This window comes from Aulostomus chinensis, chromosome 14 (assembly GCF_037954235.1).
Source record: "Aulostomus chinensis isolate RoL2024-O1b breed Wild chromosome 14, RoL_Achi_v1.0, whole genome shotgun sequence".
Taxonomy (NCBI): domain Eukaryota; kingdom Metazoa; phylum Chordata; class Actinopteri; order Syngnathiformes; family Aulostomidae; genus Aulostomus; species Aulostomus chinensis.
Window position 1 is genome coordinate 11,023,362 of NC_141333.1, and position 26,677 is coordinate 11,050,038.

The window sequence follows — 26,677 nt, forward strand, 5'->3', positions numbered from 1 at the left end:
GAAAAAGTTATTTAAGCACATGCTCAGCACATATGTATTCATATGTTACACTACAATCAACACTGCATTTAAACACTGAACGCATGGCTGCACTTAAACAGTAAGTTAGAAGCAGCCTCTGCACTGGGAGTTGATTTCATGGAATAACTTTTCCGAAAAATCACTTTAAACAATCCGCCTGATGTCTTCACCTACATTATTTTCCGAGAACCTATCGAAATGTAAATTTCTGTGACCTGTTTTGAAATTTAAAAGAAAAGCTTTTCCCCATATGAGTAAAAAGGTTTCAGAATGCTGTTATTGGTTCCTAAGAGATACTTGCGCTCTCAATTTAGCGGTCACAAATGTAATGCTCCTAATTTTTGTGGGTGAGCGCATCCATGTAATTACAATAATCTTGTGCTTTCCCAAAGTAGAACCAAGATGGTGGTGTCATAAACTAAAAAAAGCAACAGGGAGTTATCGTGATAGTGAAGACAGAAGGGGGTTATGTACAAGAATTTCACACACAACCAACTTTGTAATTGTGTTACCCAATTAGCTCTTGTGTGTTTGCAATTTATTTCAGCGAAGGGTTGAAATTAGCTGTGTAATATTGCATCCATGCAGTCCATCTGTGTATCGTTTAACTTTCAGCACCGAGTATTTACAGTGCTGCAAACGCACACCTGCTCCCAGAACATTTTCCTTTCCATATTCTGCATTTTAAAATATGTAAGATGTACTCATCATAAATATCTAAAAACAGAGCTGCAACCTAACGCCCGGGTCATTCTGAGTAGTGTTTGTGTTTTTAGCTGCTGGTCTTAGAAAGGGGCTCTCACTTGCTCTTGAATTTAAGACAACAAACTCAGTATTCATATTTTATGGACCAAAAAAAAAAAGAAAAAAATATATCCATAACATGTGTATCCACAATAAAGGAATTGCATGGAAGACGCTTGAAACACTGAGTTCTCTGGATCAGCTCGTTAAAATGTTTGTTTCAGGGAAAACATCTGTATATTCATTTAAGATCCAAAGAACTAAAATGAACTTCCCCAGTCAAACTCAAGTCCAATTGAAATCCTATTTAATAATCGCTAAAAGTTTAATAGTCAAAAAAAACAAGAGATAATCAGAGATTTTTTTTTTTTTTTCCCTCCGGCTGAGGGAGTGTGTCGATCAGCAGGTTCGGGTCCATGGTGGAAGTAAGACGAGCTGGACGAGTAGCTGCGAGTCAGAGTTAGAGCAGGTTGTTGTTTTGTTTTTTCATACAAGTGAAAAGAATCAACCAGAATCCAAGGATTCTGTCAAATCAAGGATTTTGACAAGTAGGATTGTTAGTATGAATACATTTGTTTCTGCACAAGCGCAAATGTAAAACATCAATTTGTTGCTTTATGGAAACATCCAAGTGAAAAACTTGTGCTCAGTTCTATATTCACAACGTGTCATCTCTGCTCCAGCAGTTACAATTATTTCTTCTTCTTTTTTTTTTCCTGAACCTGCGAGGAAGCTTCAGCAGGGGATAAAACTGGCATTTGGTTATGAGTATGAATATCTGTATCTACTAGAAAATGTTCAAAATGTAAACAGTAGGACGGTAATAAATGTTCCAGTTCTATCTGCGGTTGTTGTCCAAGTTCCATGCGTCCAAGAGGTGATGTCATAGCAGGTTGTCACATGACCCAAAGAGCTTGCCTGAGCTTTGTGAGTAATTACTCTACTCTATCTAGGGAAGCTCAGAGAAGACATGTATCAGTCATTTACTGAAGAGGAAAAAAAAATCTCAATGGCTCACAATGGCACCCAGGAGCAATGTGCAATTAATTGATAAACGCCAGGACGTGATGTCCCATCAGATAGGATGGAAGTGCTGCAAAAGAGTGCACCAGGGCATGAATCAAAGACTAAAAAAAAAAAAAAAATGCATGAAGAGAAAGTTAGAGAATTGCCATTAACCTACTAAGGCCCTCAACTGATAGTGGAGGGCAGTGGAGTGAGTTTTAAATTGCACCAAGCCCTTGAGATTATGGCAAAGCCTGCAAGTCTTCCATGAAAGGTTGCAAACCCATTTTGATTGCTTCTGACAGAGGCGCATGAAGTTCCATCAGCAAAACTTTGAATCTAAAAACCATCATTAGGCATGTGGTAAATGTGTTTTAACCGAGTGATTATTGTATATACACGTGCTGATTTATCATCACATTGAAATTTTAGGGGAAAAATATCATACTCTGCTTGGGTTGGTTATATTGTAAATACAGTGTACACGCCAGCATGACTACATATTTCCCATAATGACGTTCGTATTAGTGTCTTCCCGAAGGGGACCATCAGTAAAGCTGAGGGTTGAATTCCTTTTCTAGGCAGTGGGCAACAAATCAACAGACCTGGCACAGACTCGCAGCTCTTTTATTAAGGAATTTGGTAGTCCTGTGCACACGCACACACACACACACACACATATATACACACTGCATTTAAAACGTATTCATCACAACACAAATAAACCCACAGACACAGAGAGACACACGCATCCTTCCCCCTCGTCCTGCTGTAGAGATTCCCCTGGCTTTGATTAATCTCCGCCGTCAGGGGGAAGTTCCTGTGTTTGGGTCCCGACAGGCAGGTTGCCCATTCCACATCTGGAAGCTCTAGCCCTGCCTGCCATCTCCAGACACACACACGCACACGCACGCACAGAAAAGCTGCTGTCGCCAGTACACAAATCTACCAAAAGCTCTCTCCCACCATTTACCTTCCTCACATTTGCTACCTCTGTTTTTTCCTCTGTAAGCAATTATTCCTGGGATTCAGTTTGCCTCTAGGTGCTGATTTAAGTTGCTTTTCTCTTTCCATTATCTACTAGACTTCTTATCATCAGTGAGCATCCCCGATACTTTGGAGTCTTAAATGTAAAGATACCGACAATTCCTTTGACAAGGCTGGGTCTGATCATCAAGTATGTGGAGGAGAGAGTGCACAATGAAGATTTTTAAAGAAAAAAGGAAAGAGCGTGAGTAATGTGACATAAGTAATTGAATGTTGTTATTGCAGATAACACCATGAAAAGATACTTCTGGTGGCTCCAGCGGTTTCATGAAAGACTAGAGGGCACTCAGAGACTCCGATTCCTCCACCAAAGTGTCACCGTCACATCCGGATCAATTTCAAAACGATGCAGATCGGACGATTGAGTGCAGGTTGAGGAAAAATCAAGTTTCGTGTAAATCTCTCCACAAGGTTTGGAGTTTTCCTGCTGACAGACAGACAAGCCAACACTGTTGACTGCATTGCCTACTTGACAGACTGAAGTTAAAATAGATTTTGATCTCCAATTTTTTTTTTTCCAGATCTCCATCAATTTGCACATTTTGTTTGTTTTTTTTTGTTGCTCACATCTACATTTTTTTTTCCACGGGGATTTGGAGGTTTCATACGTATTGAAAATTTGCATCCGTTCCAAAAATCTATTGGGTTCTTCCTTGTGACCTGCGCCCTATCCTTCCACCAAGATCCTAGAGGATCGGTTCAATAGTTCCTGCCTAATCCTGCTAAATGCTAGGAAAACTGTGACAAAGACATTACATCCTTAACTGCAATTAAAAAATATATCTATCTAACTGATCATCCTAAAATGCCCTGCTCCAGTTCCAAAACCCAGACCTGGGACCTTCTTCACCTCCTCCTTCTCTTCCTCTAAGTCTCCCAGCAAACACATCAGAGACCCTAACAAGTCTCTCAGGTTACTCCAAACATTATAAAGCTTTTAACATGCGAGTTAAAGTTTTGTGGTAAGAGTAGCATGCACCTTTCATGTCTTTCTTGTTACCTTGAAGTGTAAAGCATTTCTGGATATCTTGAAAAAAAAAGTACTATTATTGAGTTTAATATTATAATTATCACCCCTATTATAAGCAGTCAAAAACAAAGTAACTCAGATTCTTTTGTTTGAGGTTTAAGAACCTTTTTGTGTCACCTCGTTACTGACATCCCACAACATGTCTTCCCATTTTGCTTCCTTTGAAAAGCTGAGCGTATTGATTATTGTGAAGAATAATGAAGAAATGCATGTATTCAAATTAGTCTGGTTGGACTGCAGACTCCTCTAGTAGAAGTTATGTACGGATTCACAACAACAAATGCGAACATCACAGGACCTCTACATTATATCTTGTATCCAAAAGCTCAGACAGTAACTTTCACTAAAAACTAATGTCTTCAATGCAATAAATCCCACATAAACAGAGCCAGTAGTCTCCCAGCAGCTGTGCTTCAACACCACGCTGCATTCACGGTTCGGCCCTTTAAGGAGTTAACAGGATTCTGTCTGTGTTGAATGTATACAGTATGCGGCATGTCAATGTGCCAGGAACAGGCTTACTCCTCCATTCTCCTTATATGAAAGCCAAGTGAACTGAAGATATACTGTAGATGATGAGGAGTGTACGTTTTCGTGTGTGTGTGTGTGTGTGTGTGTGTGTGTGTGTGTTTTGAATGAAATCAAAGCAGTGACACAAAGACGCTGTCCTCCTGAGGAGAGAAGCAGTTGGTTCCATATGTATTTTTTCATAATGTGTTCAAAAAGTCTTCCTTCAAACACAGAGAACTGTAAATAAATAGACCTATAAATAAATAAGTATACCGCCACAGCAGTTATGTCACAGACTGGCAATACATTAGAGACTTGTCCGTATAGTGCGTGTTTTTCGATGTTACATTAAGTTGAATTACATCCTCACTGCATGTCTAATGTGCACTATTGCAATTTTCAGAAAAACCTCTGTCATCTCGCTTCAAGAAGTAAATTATAGTATTTTTTTAAAACAACAAAGAATTTGACATAATTTTGAACACTAAAATGTATTTTCAGTTTGGAAAAAAACAAGTATCGGTTGCTCTTAAAGTTCATGTGCTATTCTAGAAAAAAAAAAAAGTTTGATGCGTTAGTTCACAGACTGACTTGTTCTGGCTTCTCCACTTTGACCTTTTTTTTCTGAGACAGTGAGACAGGCCACCTTTCCCTCCCGTCCATTTCATTAAGTCAACTTCCTCTGTCTCCTCAGAGCCCAGTGTTATTGTTAAGTGTCACTCGGTGCTGTCAGAGACGGAGGAGACTGTTCACTTACTGGCTGAAGGTCTCACTGCATTTTTTTGTGAGTGTGTGTCCCACATTTTACCCATATATCTTCCCAACTGGTTTGAAAAAGCTGTGAGTCCTGTGTGCGTGCGTGTGCGTGTGTGTGTCCACAAAAGGGTTTCTGCTTGAGCTTTAGCAATGATATGATACTGCCACTCAGTGGACTGATGCCAGAATGCACCATGAGCGGAAGGGTGAGGCCGTGTCCACTGAGGATCTGTACTGCATATTTTGCTGTGGATAGTACCGTGTGTGTAACACTAAAAACTATATAAAAATGTATTTGGAGACTGCGACTCCCACGCTTCTTAAAAAAGCCCAAAAAATGTCCCATTGAGGAATGTTTTGCTCTTCATCTCTAATTAAACCTTTTAAGCTCCAGTTTAAACAGCATAGTCGTCATTCATCACAAAATTTTAATCTTCAATGTATTACGCATGTAAAAGACTGACAGGAACATTGTGTATTTTATTCTAATGTGTGTTTACACGAACACATACATCTGAAATTTGTCTTTTTTTCTTCTTCTTCTTCTGCACAAGACACCAGGACACTTTAAAGACACAGGATATGTGGTGTCATTACCACCGTGGAATTTTGATAACACCCCAATTATTGAGAAGTGCTGCAGCAATTATTAGAGCGTAACGCTGAGGCAACTTCAGATGATGGTTGTCTTAATTTAAATTGCCACAGCGGAGCAAACTCTGCTTTGAACTTTGAACAGGCTTTTCACCATGAAGTCACCCCAGACTGGTCCCCGAGGTATGTTGGATGGGAGAGGATTATGGGAGCAGACGGATTCGTAGCCAAATGAAGGTGATGACACAGACGGACGGGGCGAGCGTGAGAGGGCAGAGACGATGAACAATGTAGTAAAAGAGATGACAATGTTGATAAAGTGAAATTGGAGATCAAGCCAGCAGATGGAGGAGAAAAGAATGTGACCTGCCAAGTTTCTTGTGGTACTCTAAAGCCAGATAGAGGGATATATACAGTCGGGAGATAAAAAAGAAAGGGAGAGTGGGAATGACAGATGTATGGAGGGGGAAGAGCCAGGGAGGGGCGGGGTGGGGGGAGAAAAGGAAGACACAATGGAGATGAGAGAGAGGAAGTGAGACCGGCACACAGAGGAAACGAGCAGGCGATGGATGAGTAAGCAAAAGGAGTGATCTAAAAACTTATTTTTTTTAAAAAAATTTAAAGAGTGAAAATGAGGTAGAATTAAAAGAGAGAGAAAGAAAGAAATAAACCTTAAAAGTGAAAAAGGGGTGCAAGAGAGCAAGGGGGAGGCCACAGCTTGGCTTCCTCTGATTCAGCTGTGGAACAATAGCTGCCTATCAGTCTGTCAGCACCTAAAGGCACAGAGGGAGTGAGAGGCAAGGAGTGACATGGCACTAGCATCAATACGCTATTGTCTGTGCATGAGTCTCCGCCGAGCCAAGTCTCACTTGGTTTCCTTTTAAAAAGTTATAACTCTATGCGTAATGGCTGTAACGCAGCGACCTTCAGAGTGATTGTGTAAACATATGGGAGCATAACTTTGGTTAATACTTGGATAAGAACTGAGACACACACGTAAAAATAGAATATAGCTTTAAGTTTCCTTCCTGCAAGTATAGAATGTGTTCTGACTCAAATAGTTTCAGCTGAGAGGAAACTGGAGGAAACATTGAGGGATTCAAAATGTGTCCTCGTGTTGTAGGGACATAAATCTTTCACTCCGCTTTGTGGGGATCGCTTCATGTTTGCGTTAAGATTTCAATCATTCATTAAATTGACGCTTGGCTTTTTGGATTTGAGCGACGCAGAGGTTCGTGGATTCCCCCTGATTTCCTCCTGCACATCAGAAATATGTAAGTTAGGATCATGTGAGACTCTAAATTGACTGCAGGTGTGAATATGAGTGTGAATTGTGATCGGAGATGTACTGTATCCAGGGTGCACATCCCTCTGGCACCCGCATCCACACAGTATACAAAGATGTTGACTAGACTGGTAAAACACGACGTGGCCTCTGTGTGCTAGTCATTCTTGGTCAAATTCCTCTATGAAGAAGGAAGTTGCCCTGCAGGAGACGACAGAATTAAAATCCCAAAGGGAATATCAAACGGTTACAGCGGCTGACCCTGGAACAAAAAAAAAAGGCAACAAAAAAGAAATCCAACCATGAACTCTTCATCAGCATCCCCACCCTGCACTTCCTCCAAGTTGGTGAAGAAAAGAGAGACCGACACGCAGACACACCTACTCATTGTAACTCTAATGAAATTAACCCATCGTACTGTATTCCCATATATATATATATATACACACATGTATACACACACACACACACACACACATATATGTATATTTATGTTATTTCATGTGTAGTTATAATGCAGTAGAATTTTTAATGTTCCTTTAGTAAATTTTTCATGGAAAATATGATTGTAGTCTCTCCATTTCCCACAGCGTCTGGCTAATTTTATGTAGTCTTTTTCATCATTTTATGAATTAAAGCAGGTGGCCAGTTAGTCCGTGGTCTGTTATCTCGGCAGCGCGTCTTCCACTCCCTTCATAATAGATGAAGTTGTAAGAGTCTTTTAAATAGCTCTAGCTAGCAGCTAATATTTACAGACGAATTAAATGTGCCTCGCAGCAGTGACTGCTGGTCTAAGGTCAGTACACCAGAGAGCAGCCAGTGTGTCTGTTGTGTTAATGCTGCTTCTGTTCTCTGTCCTCCTGTACATATCCAGGAGAACTGTGAGCAACCGGAGGGGCTTTCTACCTCGACTCATGGCCAGCAAAAGGGAATCAAACAGTGATCCCACGCACCGAATCTTGGCGCATGTGTGACCCCACCACCACCGCCACCTCAAATCAACATGATCTGCTTTTCTACTTCCCTCATGTCCTAAACGGCATGAAATTTTAATATGTTTACAGATAGAGAGACAGAGACAGACAGACAGAGATAGAGAGAGAGATAGAGAGATAGATAATACATGCATTATCTATCTATCCATCCATCTATCTGGTGATTTTTTTTAAGATTATAGCCTTGTATTTAATAAGCAGACAAAGAATGTAATTTAATGTAATTCCTTTGTGGTATCCTTAACAGATATAATATTTATACATACAGGCTGGGATGTAATGAGAAGATGATGACCTCATGAGTTTAAATAAATGTTCCTCATTTTTTTTGGGGGGGGGGGGGTGTTATGCACACACCGTGGTTGACCAAGATGAACATACAAGGTGCAGCTTTTTTTTCTGTGAATGAAATAAGTCATGAATACCAGTCAATATATCAGTTCTGTCAAAGATGTGGAAAAAACAGTGTCAGACTCTTTATAAACTGTAATTTGTAGGTAATTCAAGTCTATGTTCACTTTGTATGACTTTTGTATTGTTCATATCCGACATGTCTAGAATAAAGTTGAATTAAACGGAATTGAAAGTGAACTTTTTGTTTTATTTGAGCACTTGTTTCAGCAAAGTTATTATACTTTAAATTTGGCTTTTGTTTTGCTATCAACCTCTGGTGCGTGTCTTACCGTTTCAGTCACACGTTTGTTTGTTGGAACGAGTGTAAATGTCAATCCCTGGCAGCTCAGCAGCATCTAAAACCCTCATCATTTAGTGTACTCATGTAGATAGTAAACCAACACAGTTATGTCTGAGTAGTGAAAGAATTATGGGTTCTTATCGTTGTGTTCGGCCACGTTTTGCTTCCATAAAGTGGAGAGGAAATGAGAAATTAGGAGAGAAGTGTGTGACTTTAATTTTTTATTACTGCTGTTGCAAAGTTTTCTTGTCTGGTTAAAAAAAAAAGCTGCTTCAGGCCACTGAAGTGTTTCTATTAGCTACGTAAATAAAATAACTGTTTTTGAGCTTCGAGACGCTGTGTGCATCATATCATTCACTATGAATGATAAAACTGGGATTTAAATACTGAAATACTTTATCAAGTGCTTTTTTTTTTTTAATGGACAGCATCTGATTTGTAGCTCCTAGGTTGTTCAAATAATGCAGTATGAATCTTGCATACAGTGCTTCCTTCCTGTCTCAAACATTTCATTTCTCCCACAAGTATATCATGATAGTAGCTGTGGGATATGAATATATTTGCATTTTTAAATATTTCTGGTGTTACAAATGAACCGCATACGTCCAGGTAATTGAAGCAAACTCACAACATGCGGAAAATGAGGGCACAAACCTCAACGTAGACCCTCCTAGCTTCATCAGCAGCTGAATTAATACACTTCCCAAGTCATTTTTGACAAGGTAATCATTAAGAACACCAGGCAAAGCTTAGGGCACACCATTGGTTTATTTGACTTCAGCCCACTACATGTAAAAACATGAATTTTCTGTGACCTGTTAATATGGTACAGTTATTAGTCTGGCTTCAGCCCAGACCTGCGAGCACCCACTCGGTTCATTTCTGCATGCAGACCTGCCCTCCTTCTCCAGCGTTCAAAGGCAGGGTCAATGTGGTTCTGGTTAGGAAGGGAAACGGGGAGACAAAGAAGCAAGAGGAAGGAGAGCAGCCTAAGTAAATGTTCTCTTACATCAACATGTAGGAGCACACTTTTCTTGATGATTTTGACATACAGAGCTCTAAACAAATGTAAAATAAATATCTGGGAATTTTAAAAGGGCACATTTTTTTTAGGGGGGGGGGGGGTTATCAGACCTGAGTTGAGGAGCGTGGTTGCTGTATATGTGCAAGTGCATAACATTGGAAAATTAAAGACTACACAGGCATTTGTTTGTTGAGTATTCATGGGGGGGTTGGATGCTGTTGGGTGGTTCAGTAACTTTTTTTTAATATTCTTTTATGGTTTGCATGGATGAATAACTATGAAAAGGAAAATTTTAAAGAGCCAGCCTACATGGAAGTAGGCAGCCAACATACGGTGCCAGACTTCCCACCCCCACTTCCTCCATGTTCTCCCAACCACCACCAACAAGTCACTGACTCCATATCAACCTGTTATCAGCTGAAATTTTACAAGCAAATAATACTGCAGGCTCGCTACTACTTACGCTTTTTAAAAAGTGTATATCCTCATAGTAAAAATGAAGTGGAGCAATGTTTCATTTCAGTCATAAAATCTGCTTTTCATTCAACCACATGTACAGGAAATTAACACATTTTAACACAGTTGTAAGTAAGGCACAATTTGGTGTCACATTATGCTCACAACTTTATGAAAATATACTTTAAAAAATGTGATAATCTTACATGTTTGGCAGAGAAGTGTTGAGGTTCTTCTGCTATCATGCTTGTCACCTCAAGACAAGCATGAAACAGCTGAATTATGATGTTGGACGCTGTACTTTAAAGTGCACAATTAGAAAGACTTTGGTGCCCCCTAATGGGACACCAAGCCCTCTAAAAGAAGGCCAACTGAATGCATAAATACCGTCAGGGTGGAGTGTTTTGTTGGTGAATATTTCCAAAATAATATGAAGTGACGGGAATCTTCATGTGTAGCCAACTAAATGGAATAGATAGTAGCATAGGAGAAGACGGTAACATCAGAGGAAGGTGGACAATATAAAATCAGTCCACTATTCTTCTGTCCTAGAGACTTTCCATCCCTACTTTTTCTACTATCTGTCAGACATACAGGGAAGCAGGAAGGGTGGGATGTGCAGTCAAGAGCAACAGTGGTTTTCATGGTCACAAACCACTGAGCGGGACCCTATAAATGTCATTCTGCCTGGCAGGAGGAGGACAAAGATGGGGAGCTAAAAGCAGGATCACCCCGGCGATAATGTTTTCTGCAGGCACTGCACTGTAACCACCTGCAGGTTTAAATCAACCACCCTATCCCCCCCACCTTCCTCCCCTCCCTTAACCAAACAGTGGTGTCAGAGAATGAAACTGAACTGCAAAAGTATACTGTTCCAACCCTCATGGCTTCACATTCACCGGAGCAATCCTATAATTTGGGGATTCATTGAAGAGGGGGGAGAAAAAGACTGATGCTGAGGTTACTTACGAAGGAAGGCTTCTCATGGGGAGTATGGTTACAAACCACGTCAGTGTCGCACAACCATATTATGGAGAGCCTGAGCCTGGTTAGTGTTGGTCATAATTACAGCTAGCATCACGCTGAGCAGGGGACCTAAAGAAGATAACACAGTTCTGGTATTGGAAGAATTGGGGTTCTCCAGTTGGAAGGGAAGGGAAGATCGTATTTCTGCTTGTGGAGATGTCTCAATCATGAGCAACCCAGAGGATATACAGAATATTTCTATGTGATTTATAGCTCCTTTAAATCCATGTGATGTAGTCGAACAGTCAGAAAAGTCTAACTAGTTGAGGCTATCCAGGGTATACTTTTCTATTCAAAAAAAAAATGTGCAAGAGCTATAAATATGTTATGATGAACTTTCCAAGCCAAGTTTGTGACATTGTGCAGTGACACACAGGTTGAGATTGACTGGGAGAAATGCAAAACCAGCCTAAAGGAAAAAAACAGCCTTGCATGTGGCCAGACATCCATTTGCACTCAGCGAGCCTGTCTTTATGTTTATTGATCTACACCTCAGTCTACCACTGAGCTCTAAATTCCAATGATTATAATCAGAGGTGCTAATGGTTACAGATACACAGAACAGCTTCTTTTTCTTTTAGAACCCTGCACACAGAGAAACACACACACACACACACACACACACACAGGTCTGGCAAGGCTAATCTTAACAGCAGGACTTCTCACTCTGCCTCCTCGGGCGATGCTGGTTTTGGTGGCCCACTGGCCCGAGGGCATCAGCCTATCACTCAGCCTGCAGGGCCTGACTGGACCTCTGAGCCAGCTGCATTACCAATGAACTCTCCTGCTCGGGCTCCACAGAGTCAGACAGATACTGGACCAAACACTGCAGCTGGAGAAAGATGGAATAACATAATATGTGCGCACAGATTTTATGCACATGTGGATGGATGGATGGATGGATGGATGGATGGATGGATGGATGGAAAGACTGAACGACAGACAAGCGGGTCTGAATAAAAATGCATGAGAGCTTTTTGGCTCCAGCACCATGCCTAGCAGGCCTGTTTAGTAAAACAGAGTGTGGTGTGAAATCATACTGTGGGTCACGGATGAAAAATGCTGATATGCAAACTGTCTTTTCCAACACCACACATGACATGTCAAGAAGATTTGAAGAAAACCTCAGCTCTGGTTGAACATTTGAACAGTCTATGTTGCGCTCTGGGTAGAAAATTAAAGAGAAGCAGAGTAAAGGTATTCTAATTTGGTTGGAGGGAATTAACTTGTACATGCAATGTGGAAAGATGAGGAGTAATGGTCTTGTCTGAAGGATGTCTAGCATCCCGCCAAAAAACTACAACCCTGAGAACCTTTAACTGGCAAGCATACCATGAACCCTGATTTTTTTTTTTCGAAGCCATAAATCAAGGAGACCAGACTGCACATTTCAAATAAATACCATACTCAAGGGAAAGGGGAGGTTGGGATGTTGGGGGGGGGGCACACTTTGGGCAGTCAAGAATTGGCAAAACATTGCTGCTGTGGTGGCTTCATGGTTTGGAGGATAAAAATCATCCATGCAGTGACAGTTGTACGATAGCATGAAAGTAATTTGCCTTTAGGGGCATTCTTGTCTTTTAGGGAGCATTTTGTACATTTCTTACTGGCAAATGAGAGTGAATACCATTAAGATTGGTGTAATTACAAACCTTAATCCCATAAAATCCCATATCACACAACACACGGCTAGAAATTTCTACACCTACCTCCTCATGTCTTCCGCCTATTTCTGCAAGATGGTGCTTTTTAGTATTGCTTCCAGGCTGGAGAGTTTGTTGCTGTGTTTTTAGTGACTACTTAATGCAGTTGAAATAAATGTTTGTAGAATACATAATGGTTCACAGAGGTACTTAAATGTGAATGCTCAGAGTAATAAACCATCCGATAATTATCACCGACTCTGCAGTTTCCAACTTTTACCTTATTTCTTTGGCTTTCTGGCCCACAGTTTTACTGTTATAATGCAGTCTCATTGCCCTCATCAGCACGGATCCCCTCTCAAAGGAAAGTGAAGAATGAACTTATACCATCCAGGGGGCCAAACAACCTTCAATACTTTACACATTAAAATTGTGTTTAGTGCTCATGTCAAATGTTTCCAATGTTGCATGCAGGTTTTACACTTCGAACACATCCAACCACTAAATCTAACGACACCTCAAGTTCTCATTCCATCTTTGTTGTACTTATAACTACAAAAAGTAGCGCAGTATGACCCACATAATCATGAGTCACAGCAAGACGTCAGGACATCTGGCATGATGCAAGACATTTCGCCGGATATAAAGAACATTTTTAACCAAGACCATGATCTTCCCCATCCCTAACCAAGTGGTTTTGTGCCTGAAGCTAACCAGACCTTAAAGTGCTACTTCACCCAAAATGAGTATTTTGCCTTTCAGGAACTCGTAAATAGGTGTCTTGAGCTAAAAATGTTTTGGGTTTATTTCTGTGCTGCTTTACGTCTCTTTCTATAATGCAAAGACAGCCAGCTAAGTATATCTAGCTTGACACTAAGAGAGACTACTACCAACAACAAAACTGACCAAAAACATGAGTTTCCAAACTCCCAAGTGCATATGATATCGTCCAAATCTTCTTTATCCAACTGTATTTGTAGACAGAACATTTGAGAAGATTGAGCGGTAGGGGACACCGCAACTTTTAGATGCTGCAAGCCAGCTTTCAGAATGATTACTGTTTTCTTCCAATGTCCAACTGTAAGTTTTACCTTTAAAAATGAAGGTCAGGTAACTGCATCATTGCTTGCAACACTTTGAAACATGGATTTATCTTATAGCAAATAACCATATTTGCTGTTTCTATATCCATCTGCTCTCTATAAAAGGAAGGATTGGCACATCGCCTACATGGAAACCTGGGACTTTGGCACATGTTTTACATGCAGTTTTGAAAGTATTTGATGAGAAGAAGTTGGGCCATCGTTACGACTTCTTATAATAATGAATGTTTCTCTCTAAAAAAGCAACTATTGGCTGACAAATTCACCATAACAACTTTTAGGACTGTTAAAATGTCACTGTTGTGTTACTGTTGTGTTTACAGCTCATTTAAGTGGCCAACAAAATCAGTTAATATGGATTTGACTTTTCTTAGCCAGACACCTATAAATCCCCAACAATGGCTCCACAGTGGACAACAGTCAAATACACAAGCATTTGACTCTTAAGAGAAAAACAGAAAGACCTCTTTTTCATGCAGGGGGGTTCGAGACTGAAAGCTCTTGATTTTGGTGCCTAGTATGAAACCGCATCTCGATATGTATTAGTTTTAGAGTCTAAATGTTATATTTATGCTTCATTTAAAGAGTCTGGCTCGAGGATATGTAAACTGTAGAGCTGCTGTCTCCACCCCCGAGCCCACCATGCTCCTTGTCCCATTATATGAGTGATTGGTTATCAGTGTGGGGGTCAATCAAGATCAGAGTTGAAAGCAGGGTGCAAAACTCCATACAGATGACACGTGAAAATGGAGAAGGAGAAAAAGAATAGAAGATGAGGGTGGCAAGGAGACAATAAGTAGAAGTGTTTATGTAATAGAAGATGAAGCAAAACAGCAGGAAGGAGGATATGATAACACAAGGGCGTAAAGTAGGCAGACAAGAAAATACAGTAGCTGACTGGCATCTAGTCAGGTGGCTCGTGGTCAGATGACGACAGCTCACTTCCTTCTACTCAAGAACTGAGAGCCTTTACTGAAGAGGAGAAAGGATACTGCTCATAGGCAGTGTGCAAAAGTTTGCAGTAGCTCCAGGCAAGCTTCCCCGATGCCGTCGGTCTTTCTGATTCCTGTTGCTGCTTGTGGGCAGGGAGCCTGCAGACTGGAGCTATCACTGCCTCGCCTGAGACGCCAGGCTCACTCCTCTCTCGCCCACCCACAATTTCCCTGGCTCCCTCCATCCCCTCCACCAATACCGCCCCTGCCTCAACCCTACAAGCCGTCCGGCCAGCGCGGCTCCTCCAAGCGCTGTTTTGACAAGTGCTTTAGACATAATGTCACAGGGAACCCCCCAGCCTGCCAGAAATGCAAACTAACCATAACACTAATTAGTCAGCAGGAGAATGGGGTTGGAAATGGTAGCTTGAACAGTGAGTAGTGATGGTGGCGGCCATTGTGGGGAGACTTGGACCCAATCCTGATTGACTGAGGGAAAAGGGAGACCAAGAGTGGGAGGGGAGGTAAATGAAGGGCCAGAGTGGAATTTCAGGGACTCAATTTCTCTGCTTTGTGAGCAGCAAGGCTTTCACGGGGCTGGTTTGAGTTTCAAGCCATCCATCCCTGCTGTGGTCCCTGACTAGTTATCACTGATATGATCAGTGTCAGCGGGGTTATGTCTCCCATAACAGTTTAATGGTTTCATCGCCCGTGTCCCAGACATTTTATAAGACAAATAAAACCCTTTCTCTTATTACTAAGAGGTTCTTTTTTGTCTGGTAAGTGTTGACTGAAAGGGACCTTTTGGCCAAATTTTCAGATTTGTCAAAGCAGATGGATACAGTGTGACAGTTGTCAGTCTTGCAGAAAAGTCTTAATGGAGAATGCTGAACATATTAAAAGGACACCCTATATTCTAATGCACCCTTTTTATTGCTTTGATCTATTACTTTATTTCATTTGTAATCCTCATTGCCCATAGTAACTGATATTTCACACAACTGAGAGGTACAGTGTAAGTGACCTCCTTCTGTATGCAGTTAAGTTCTCAAGTGAGCATGAAGTGGTGGTGAAGAGGTGTAAAACTACACAGTAAAAGTGTCAATGTATATGCGTATATAATTTCCTAGGACTGGGCTATCATAATGAAACTACATAGCATGGAGCTAATGGGTAAATCAGCAGTGTTTCTGTGCGTCACCTGCTAGAATGAGTTGTGCGAGTGTCTTTTTATAGCTAGAAAGCAGCATTTTATGCTTTTATGCAAGCTCAGGGCCATGCAGCCGAAAGCCTTCAGTTACTCTACGTGGCTGTTGTGCTAATGTGCTTGTTTCCGTATTTCCTGAACACTCAGTAAGTGATGGAATTTTCAACTCATGCACGCCTGCAAGTCCCTTAGGTGTCCAAGTGTGCACCACATGTCCAATCTAGCAAATTGTGCCGAATGTTTTCCCTGACAATAGGACAGGAAATTAGAGATTGCATTTCCCATCAGAACATTTGCCCAAGTCTTAAAAACGTTCCAGGAAGAAAGCCATTGTATTTTACTGGCTTATCTTGAACACGCGCTGAGACGAGAAGTCAAGAAGATTGCCCCTACAGTCAATTTCAGAACAGCAAACATGCTGTTGGAACAATAATGACAGTGTGATTGGTCCCACTCACCCACAAGTGGAGGACAGTGGATGACTGACCCCATCTCAAGTAGTTCAATGATGTCTCTCCAAGTTTTTTTTTTTATGAAAAAAACAAAAAAACATGGTGTGGCTTACCAAGAAAATTTCCCCCTCCAAAGTCATCTTCATGGGCACACAGAGTTATTTGCTTAGATTGGCTTGGTGCAGTGAGCGAGGAAATGGAGACAAGAAACAGAGCAGTCAATGAACTCTGTAATGTTCGTCTCATTATTTGCCAGGATTTGAAAATATATTTTGCATGAAAACGTCTTGTGAAAATACACAGAGGTCAGGTTTGGAAGCAGCAAAGACTGTGCATGGTTTATTTTAAACGCTTTATTCATTAAATTTCTTCTTTGCGGGGAAGTTTTTGATACTGCCAGGTGTAGCAGGGTCTACGCTCCACAGTGTAACGTGAAGTGCAAAATTATCCTGTGAAATTATTTTGCTGTTCTCGGCTGAATTTAGTTGAGTTTCCTTTTCCTGCATGCCACCAATCAGTATCTTGGTTGGAGAGGAGGTTCAACAATTTTGGGGGCCCTCTTGGAGACATCTAAAGCTTCTCAACAGTAGAATTCATTGCCTTCAGAAGGTTTTGTCATCAAATGTTGCATAATTTGTCATTTTGCTGATCTGCTCTGTACTTGTGGCCTCTATTGCACACATTTTAGGGTTTTCTTTGATAGTTTTAGGGTATCCATTACTAATTCCATCATTCCTTGAAATCCCCTTTACTTTGTAGGAGCCTGCATAGTTCCGAAAAAGTATCCAATTTTGATTATAATGACTGATATTGCAATATGATTTCGGATATTATTGGGAATGCTTATTTTTACATGATTATTCCCATTTTCCAGGGAAGGTTAAAGAAAATGTTTTCTTAAGCCTCTGCAGCACTACAGTATTGAATTTAAAGTGGTACTCTGACACAAAATGACCCTTTTAAAAATACTGCATTTTCCTGAGATTTGAAAATTGCAGTAGTGATTTGCAATTAATTTACAGTAACTGCGCTGTCCTGTTTCTACACACATTTAACATTGCCCTCAGGCTGATAAGAACTGGTGTGGTTCTTAGTAATGCCATAGACTTTAGATAGATCTTTTATGACGCTGGCTTCAAAACACTTTCCTTGATCCAAATGTAGCCAGCCCTATTTTAGATGAGCCTAGGCTTTAAGGGCCTTTCCTGGACAAGAAGTTCTTCATATCCTACACAAGACCTCTCTAGCACCGGGTAATCTATGGCAATGACTTCAAGGAATGCCGTGGCATTGTTATGAGTCAATGAGCCCTGGTTCAGTGGAGTAAATGTTTAGCCAGGGTGCATCACTTAAACTGCTGGACCCTGTTCCATTTCACAGGAAAGCCATCTGTGTTCATGCTGGCTGTTGTACAGTTTTTGCTGCAGGGTTTCAAAAACAAGGATGCTGGACCTCTTCCATATCATGGGGCTCATGGACCTGTCCACCCAGACAAAGATACACACATACTCCAAAGTTATCAAGGAAGAGCTTGTTGAGGAATCATTAACTATCAGATATGTTCCTCGGTGTTGATGGCAGGTCTGAAATTTTGAGGGTCAACATGTGTATCACATGCTGGGGAAATGACAATCCCTTCTCAGGCTTTGGTCATGAGAGCTTGCTCAACTACAGCACTTTCCTCATTCTCAGTCACTAGAGGTCAGAACAGCACTTGTGAGGTCCCAACCTCCAGGACATAGCTGCAGGCTCGGTGGCTTCACTATTTTGGAGTGGGGAAACAAGCCACTTAGTTGTTTTTCTTTGTAATTTGAACCACATGAGAATACAGCTGAAGGATCAGATTTGTGATCAAGGGTCATCCCCACAGTGCCTTATTAGTGGGAAAAGGTCATTAACGCAACAAAGAAAATCTTGAGAAAATCAAAAGAACCAGAGACTGGAACCTTGGTATCACCGGACAAGATTAAAGCATTAGCCTGGATTATTTCACCAGGAGCACAACAAGGCTGTGAAATCAAAGTCTGGGTTGAGTGGGGAGTATAGCTTGGATAATAAATAAGTGGAAAGGCCAGTAACACTTTTTACTTGAGGACCACAACAATCGTTTATCATAATGCATTAATTTTAGCCTATAGACGGGGTTACAGAGTCAAAAAAAAATGTTCCTGACAATCCAAAAGTAAAGTTGCTCTTCTTCTGTGTAGCTAATTTTGACCCTTTGGTTAATAAGCTTAACACTCAGATATAAAGCCCTCTTTGAATCGTGGAAACTGTTTTTGCAACACCTGCATGAAAGTTGTACTGCAGCAATGTTTCAGACTGAAGGCATCAGTGAGCGTTATTCACTGTACAACATCGTAAAGTAGCATACGGATAGCCTGCTAGCGAGCAGGTTTTAGCTAACGCTGGTAGCATTGAGGGAGGTAGTTTCCCCACAACCAGCTCTAGCATCCTGCCTTCACCTTTTTGCCCTTTTGTTTTTTTGAATAAACTGCAATTTGATGACAAGAGTAGAGTGAAAGACCTGTGGATGACTTCATGACTCGCGTCCATTTGATGACAATCGACATGCAAAGATTTCAAAACAGGTGACATCATGCTGGTTATGTACATTTTAGTCCACTTATGATGTGGACTAACATACAGAAGCACACCTATACAGAATTATAATGCAGTTGTTGTTTTTTTAAGTTGCGTGAAGTCTGATTCTGACTAAATAAATCCATCACTCCCAGCTGCAGTTGCATGATTTGAAGCATCATGTTATGATTTTGTATGTGAAGCCTTGAAGAAAACCAGTTTGTCAGGGAAAGTAAGAGCCTGAGAATCTTGATATGAAATCAAAGCATCTAAAAATGTTTTACTGTTCACTGGCTGACAGTTTTATCTCCTCCAGTCCCAGATGTTACAAAGTCCTACTGACATCACTCCATATTCAATTTGCTTCACAAAACATACATCATAGCTTCTACAAATCAGATCCAGAATTTAGCAAATCACAGAGAACCAAAAAAAAAATGTCAGTCATAAATCCACTGTATGGTCTCAAATCATGATTTTACACACAATCAAAGAATATTTTCAAATATGTAGATGGTAAATGGGCCTAGAAAAGCATTCTATAAAGAGAAAGTATGATCATTTATAATGCACCTTAGAAAATATACAGTCATACCCTGGACAGAAGTGAATAACATACCATAAATCAGTCTCGTTTCTCAGAGTCAAATCCCACATCCCAAGGATCAACCAGACGTGGCGTTACGATCAGACTCATTAGACACAAGTAAATACACAAACTTGCACGAATATTCACACATAAACACACTTAACCTGTTTAAAATAAATCAAGCTGTGATTTAATTACCCCGTGGGGAAATTAAATATACATATACTCACTTACATATACAGTTAAACATAAACACAGTTTGTTTTGGGGGTTTTTTTTTGTTTGTTTGCATGCCTCTGATCCAGCAGCTAACAGACGCCTCCATGTCCTTCTCCCAGCAGAGTGAGTTTATACTACCTCTGATTTATGAGGCTGCAGCATGCCGCCAAGACGCCTCTGACCTCTTTTCCCACAGTTCTCTCCTCCTCTGTCTATTAGCGGACGCTGAGTAGAGAATCTTCCTTATAATTTGTGCAACCGTAGTGGACCTGTGTCAGATAGTGTTTGCAGAGACACTTTAGAGACCGTTTTAGCACGCTTACGTGCTGGAAGGGTGAGATTTTGTGCAAATAGAAGTTAAGTGTTTAAGTGAGTTCAAAATGAATTACGATGCACTTTTTACTGCTATTTACCAGACATAATCTTAATTGCTCTGATGCAGGAAACTGGATAAACCACTGGTCTAAGACTATTTTGCATTTGCTATGAGACAAACTCAGTGTGACAGGGAACACAGGTGGACTCTTTCACAAGTGCACATATATAAATCCAGCATTTTATTGCTTTCACTCTTTTCTGAGTGACAAAAAGGAGTCTCATGAAGGTTCAAATAGAGAACCAGAAACATGGTTTACCGGAAAATGGGAACGTTCTGACTCAGAACCATCCAACAGAAAATACTTGATGTGACCACAACCTCTTAACACTTCACTTCACATAACGTCTGTCTAAAATTACACAGCAGCATCACCAAAACAGTTATTTTATTTGTTTTTTAGACGTTACATACAGTTGGCAGAGGGGACTGTTATTAAACCAGAAGAAGGTCTGTGTCAGGGGTAATGCTAGGGTGGTTGGTGCTAGCAAACACTGAATTTTGACAGATGTTTGAGTCGCATTAACGGCCTGTTTGAATGAAAGTGGCGAGGAGAAGCAACAAGCCCAGACTGAAAAGGGAAAGCCCGAGATGAGAGAGAGGCTGCGACTGTAGTTAGGCTATAAAAGCCTCTCTTTTATGTACTGCAAATGAAATCTTGACCTGAGGTTTCACCAGTGATCAGCCACCATATGTTTTCACTTTCTCTAAAAGAAAACTCCTCAAAACATGCACACATATATCGAGTCTCCTGATAAAATGTATTGTCACGCAGAGTGTTTCGCCGAGCCAAGGTTGGCTGATTCACGCTACAGTTTACAGTTGAGCCTCATGAGCATGCAGTCTTCTCTGATGTTGGCCAAACAGAAAAGTGAAGGAGGCCAATAATGCATCTCCGAGGGATTCTGCATCAAGTAGATGGGTGTGAAAGGTCACCCTGACCAACTCGCTCCTTCCCTATGATTCACAGTATAGATGTCCAAATCTCCCACTCAACTCCTTTTCTCCTGATCTCTTGCCATCTCCCCCCCACTGGTTACGGGCTCTTTTCCTTCTCTGTCTCCAGCGTCCTTTACACGCAGACTATCTATCTGTAAATACACGCACACATACATGCCCAAAATTACAGAATCACATCAAGACTCTTATCAGAAACACATGTGTTCTGTAGAACTTCCCTTTAAGATCGCAAAAATCAATACACCAGAGTCTGAAACTATTTCATTGAATGTTATGAGTTCTGAAAGTCGAACGCACAACAGCAAAAAAAAAATAAAAAAATAAATAATAATCATGATTACATTTCCACAATCTCCCCGACAGCGGAGAAACAAACATCAACCCCGAGTCACCTCAATTTCTCCCCTCAAAGACTGAAGAGATTTTGTGGGATTACTGGAAATTAAATGTTGAATTAAAACCCCATTTTATCTAAAAACAGAAGGCCAGAAAGAGACAAAATATTCTCGTGTGTGTGTGTGTGTGTGTGTGGGGGGGGGGGGGGGGGGGGGGGCTCTTTTCTGGCTTAACTACCCCCATCCCACTGCACAGTTTTATAGGACTTTATTGTTTCAGTAAAATAGCTTTTCCATGCTTTTCTCTTAATTTCTCTTTCAAACAGATACCATTTGTCGAAAGAGAGATAAACACACTTTCAGCAATGGGATCTTTTTTTAATATACAAAAGGGGAAGACACTGCTTTTTCTCCTTCCTCAGGAACTTTTTGGATTAGTGTTTTTGTTCTTCTATGTTTATATATTTACTTATTCTTAACTCCAGTTGTCTGCTCTAGCTGCGTCTCACCCAGGCCGCTGTCCCGAATGACAGCGTGTTTGTGTATCCTGCACTGTCGAGGCTGCGCTCTTGCAGTCGTCACACATGCAAAAACACTAACTCCATCACTTGATCAGCCATATTTGCACACGCATTCATAAATGCGGAGCAACACACACGCACCCACTGTACCTACACGCACACACACACACACACACATGGTTGAACTATGCTTGACCACATGTTACAGTCTATTATAAATTCACTCAATCATAAAATGTGTTTACCTTCCCTCTAATAATGCCTCAGTAAGGCGATACTCTGATTCACCGTCATGTAAGTTACAGGAACAACTGGATCAAGGGTTTGGTTTTTCTTCCCCAAAATGTCTTTTCCTATCAAAGCTTTAATCCAGTTACCGTGTGATGTTTTGATTCCGCTCATACACGCATGACGTAAACCAGATGCAGTGATGTGTTTAATTAAAAAAATAGAAAGGCAGAAAAGCTAGTGTTGGGGGAAAATAAAAAAATGACTGTGAGTCACTGGCAGAATTAACAGCTGTTACAACGTGGTACAGCTGGCTTAGTCGCTCAGTAAATTCAAGCGACAATGGTCCCGCTTAACACTTTTTGTATTGTTAGATTGAAGGAATGATCACACACACATTAGGCTCCGTAAAGATTCAGTATCAAATACGGTGGAGAACGGATATTTTTTTCATGTAAATCTACTTCCTGTGACCTTCAGCAGAACTTTGCAAAAGCATGTTCTGCCCCCCCGACAGACAATTTCAGAATAAGCAGATGTTGTAAGATGAAGAGGCTTCTCTCTCTCCTCCTACATAGTCTGGCTTAAACCGCCTGAGACGAGCTGGTTAATGACCTGAAATTCTGGAGGCTACAGGATGGTATCCATTTTCACCCTTCCCACTTTTTCTGTCTCTCTTGCCCTTGTTTGTGGCAGACGTCGTCTCCTCCGGTCTCAAATTTTCCTCGCGTTTCGGGTGCGTTAGGTTTTGGGTCATTGCCCTTGACACTCTGAGTTGAACATGTCTCTCAACTTGAGCTGTACTGTGCATAACGTCAGAGGAAAAACTGTTGTGCTTGGAGCTGGGAGCGTAGGAAGAACAGCTCACTTCTACTCGTAATACCACCGGCAGGATAATAGCAAAAACACTCAATAATATTGTAAAAGTTAAGATGTCACTGACATAGTTGCTGGCAATGAATGAGGGCGGTACGTAGCCAGTGACCTCTTATCTCTGTGGGGATGTTTTCTATTCCAAGATGTTGTCAGGCAACCATGAAACTGGGAAAAAAAGCACTTTTAGTGAGAAGACATTGACACAGACAATGAAGCACCGTGAGGTTCTCGCCCAACAATTACTCTAATATCAGTCCTTATGAATCATTTTGAGTCAAACATACGGGAAATGGGCTCCAGATTATCCTTTATGTTGCTCTAAAACAATATCCTGATCATAGAGTGACACTCAAATTGGAACTAATATGCAACAGAACTGATGACACAAGCAGAGCCAAGTGGGAGAACACGAGTGCTGAATGGTGAAGAGGCAAGCGAGAGGACGAGTTGAGATCGACAGGAGAGGGGCAAACCTGACCGTGACACGAAGTTCACACGAGGCCAAAAACTACGAAGTAAAACGGGATACAACTTCAACCCAAAGCAGAACTTGAAAATATGAGAGCACAACTTAAAAAAAAAAACATCAGAAAATATAACTGGGACTTATTATATATGTTGCACTATTTAGCAGACTCAAGGTTTTCCCTTCATATTTACATCCACAATTGGCCCCGTTTGTATTTTAGCCACCATGTTTGCTACTGTTGGAGCAGGACACAACAGTAGTCTGATATTGAGCCCGAGAACCAAAAACATCTCTCTACAAAAGAACAGCTCACGTATCTGTTTTTTTATCCTTTTTTTTTTATAAACATGGCTGACATCATGTTTTTGCTACGAGCAGGAGAATACAAAAATCACCCTCCCATCAGAAGGGCAAATTTGCAGTGCTGATTTAAAAGTACAAATTAAAACTTACAGCCCTTTCATTTATTTTTTTGTTATTAATAAAATGACATTTTTTTTTAGAAGTCAAGGGCAATGGCCTTCACATTTTGTTTCAGTTCTTCAGTTTGCGTATCCACGTCAATCAAAAATAAATAAATATAAAATCATAAACCTCCCAAGCAATCTAAACTTAACTATTGATTTTATAGTGAGATGTAAGAAGTGAAAGTTATGCATCCATTATATGGCTGTGAGGCATGTGGGGGTGTTTGAAACTTGAAAATGTCAGCCAGTGTTCATGTTACACTCTGAGTTCACCCATTAAAAAAAAAAAGGAAGGAAAAAATACCCCCGCACACTTGAAAAAATAGAGGTATTGAAGAAATACGTTTAGGTCAAAAACCTTCTCCAGGTACACAGTGTGTGTCTTTCTTTTCTCACCTGAAGCACCTACGCACCTGTCTAAAGACGATTCGAGTGTGTGGATGATTTGTGATGACCCGCACTCTGAGTTTAGCCGTACGTTTGCCGAGTGGGTGGATCAGGATCACAACACCATTAAGTCTAGACACAGTGTGAATCACAGAGAGAGCGAGAGAGAAAGATAACTTATAAATATTGATGTCTTTGCTGTGAGAGGACATATAATCTAATGGTTTTACTCAAAATCAGGTCAAACTTTCTTGTAGTTTTTTTTTTCCCTTTCCTCTCAAACTGAAGGGACCTGAAATCCTTGAAGTTTCCCATCTGAGAAACTAAAGAACTTGTGTCATCAACTTCGAGGCCTTCCAGACTGTTCAGGAAAATCATGAACCAGAACTTTCAAAGTAGCTACTCATACCAGCCATCATTTCAAAGCTCTTTTTAAGGCATTTGTGTCAATCATGTCAAGATATAAAGACAACAACATGAGAAGTAAACACGTTTATCAAACGACTTGCAAACAATTGTGCAACTCACCTTCAAGCCTGAGTAGTGAATCCATCTTCCAACTCCCACAAATCCAGCTTTCTTACATTGCTGAGGATAATCCAGTCCAACATTTAATCCAAAACATCTCAGACAACCATTTCTTTCCACAGATTTATGAATCATCACGACAGTGAACTGCAGCTGCAAAGTTTCTCCCACTGATCTCTTGTCTTCTGAGTGTGTGCATGGAGGTGAATGACATGTCAAAATGGCCGACAAACATTTACCATTTGATTGGCGCTTAATTTCACCAATCAGAGCGCTCCGTCTTTGTTTAAACTTAAAGGCTACAATAATGAATAGGAGTTGTTTGAATTCACCCTGCAGGAATGAAGGAGCTGCGGACGTCATGTTGGGGCTAATCAGTTAAATGGAAGGTGAAGATTGAGTGGCAATAATTAAAGTAGCACACGAGGAAGGAAAAACAAAATTTAATTGACAAAATTCAAGTCAAAGTTTAGATAAATTAAGAATAAAAGTTATAAAATCTTTTGTTCTATGGATGTGACATAAAACGTTTGAAATGTCTCTACACGACATCTGATGACCCTGCAACTCAGGCCTACATCTACATGCTTTTTACAAACGTGTGAAAAATTCATGTCTGTGAGATTTTGATTAAATCTGAACCTGACTGATAGAAGTCATGGTGTAATGACCTCATCTTGTATCCAGCTAAGATGAAGTGGATGCCAATTTGTGTTTGCTGTCAATGTGCTGCTTACATTTTATTTTACTTCTTATACGAGCGTCTCATTTATGGTTGCCACCGTTGCCAGACTGGGCAGTTTTCCACCCGTTGGGGCTATTTTTCATCACACGGGGTTGGAAAAAAATACCATCAAGTGGTTGGATGGGAAAAATATAGCACTGGGTGGTATGTTTGGGTTTTAATTGGATTGTGATAGGATTGGAGGATGGGGTTGATCTGGAAATCAACCCGAGTCCACATCCAGACGATGCAGGACTCCCCTCAAGGAGTGCTGGACACCCCCAGGCCATAAATACAACTCTTGTTCCTCACACACATACGATCTGGTACCCACCACTTCTAGAACAATGAAGATCATTTATTTAATTCAGAACGAATTAAATAAATATACTTGTCTATACTTATGGTATAAGCGGAACCCTTATACCCTGATGTTATTCCCAATCTCTTAAAAAAGTCTAAATATAATGAATTCCATCGTGAGCTGATGCTTTATGTTCCTTACAGGATGGTGAGTTCTCCTAAAATGACTGCGTAAACAGGTTTATGTTCCCACAACATGAGGGATACAGAGAGAGAGAGAGAGTTCCTTTGCCTCTGCAGTCACCCCGCGACTCTGTCAACTCAGTAAATCCACTCTCTCCAATCGATTCGCTACCCCTCTGGAAGCTCCTCCCTCATGCTGCAGCCGCTTTGCTTCCCACCTGTTCTGTGCAGATAGGCCACAATGACTCTTGTTAAAGCGAAAGTTGAGACGTCCGCTGAAATACAACATGTGCTAATGTGCAAAGGTTTTAATGAATTTGCAGCTTTCTTTCACTCTCCCAAAGGGGAGCATTCAAGGTCTGATGGTGAAGAGGTTCAGGATAGCGGACTGCGGGCCGCCGACTG

The 26,677-nt window shown here is 40.8% G+C and overlaps 1 long non-coding RNA gene across 3 annotated transcripts in view; it reads right to left on the reverse strand.

Annotated features, from left to right (window-relative positions):
- The window catches only part of LOC147249712 (uncharacterized), a 50,132-nt gene extending 24,884 nt beyond the window's left edge, over positions 1–25,248 (reverse strand). Inside the window, exons 1-3 of one of the 3 annotated variants that reach the window (XR_015119276.1) lie at positions 25,063–25,248; positions 24,561–24,666; positions 9,445–9,618 (exon numbers count right to left, since the gene is read on the reverse strand). This is a non-coding gene — a long non-coding RNA (uncharacterized LOC147249712). Of the gene's footprint in view, positions 1–9,444; positions 9,619–24,543; positions 24,667–25,062 lie in introns of those variants that run through there. The other 2 variants (XR_015119275.1, XR_015119277.1) reach the window with 2 other exon arrangements.
- Positions 25,249–26,677: the final 1,429 nt, after the last annotated feature.